Below are 871 nucleotides of genomic sequence, written 5' to 3' on the forward strand. Positions count from 1 at the left end.
ATCTATCTATCTATCTATCTATCTATCTATCTGTCTATCTGAATGTAGACTAAGGCAGTGTTGCCGAATGACCTTGTCAGAGGTCAGCAAAGTGGGACAGTGGGATATTGTATGAACCCATGCTGGCAGTGTGGTGAGTGGGAGAGTTCAGACTCATGTGATGAGGAACTGATGAATACAAATGATTTCTTTTCACTGACTGAATCAACCCACCACCGCAGAGCATTTTTATTGCCACTGTTGGTAGACAGAAAATGCTTACTAAGCTGCCCTAGTTACTTTATCTGTACTTTATATATGGAAAATGGGTGGATGAGGGCCTATATAATGCTAATATAATATGTAATAGTGACTTTCTAAAACTGAAATGTATTTTATAGTTAATGGTTAAATAGTTACAAAAATGTTTTATAGTACCTTATTTAATAATCATAATGATTGGATTTTTGTAATGAATTCTAATAGTTCTTTATAGTAAAATGAATTAAATGGTCATATAGTGTTTGACTGACAACTTATTGTTTGTATTGAATATGGCTCACTGGCGTGCAATTACTAACAATGACTTATAATACTGGTGATGTGAGCATCACTGCTGTCTTTCTAATGACAGCTGTGCTGTAATGCTCTAGGGTTGAAGAACAATCATGTCTACACTATTGCATAATGAACACATCTGAGGGACACATATGCGTCAGATAGTTGTTTATGAGTACAATGAAATGTAGATTTTTAATTTACGGTATCATTTGCTGTTTTAAATTAAGACACAAAAATGCTGATAGCATCTTGACTGATGTACAATAGAATGAGCCTCAGTCAAGATACTGTGAGTGTGAGTGTGTGTGTGTGTGTGTGTGTGTGTGTGTGT

At 35.2% G+C, this 871-nt stretch overlaps 1 protein-coding gene across 1 annotated transcript in view; it reads left to right on the forward strand.

The window, feature by feature from the left end:
* LOC107672585 (protein-methionine sulfoxide oxidase mical3a-like) overlaps window positions 1-871 on the forward strand; it is a 94361-nt gene that overhangs the window by 1163 nt on the left and 92327 nt on the right. The gene's annotated exons all lie outside the window — the stretch shown is intronic.

This window comes from Sinocyclocheilus anshuiensis, unplaced genomic scaffold (assembly GCF_001515605.1).
Source record: "Sinocyclocheilus anshuiensis isolate Anshui unplaced genomic scaffold, SAMN03320099.WGS_v1.1 scaffold28, whole genome shotgun sequence".
NCBI lineage: Eukaryota > Metazoa > Chordata > Actinopteri > Cypriniformes > Cyprinidae > Sinocyclocheilus > Sinocyclocheilus anshuiensis.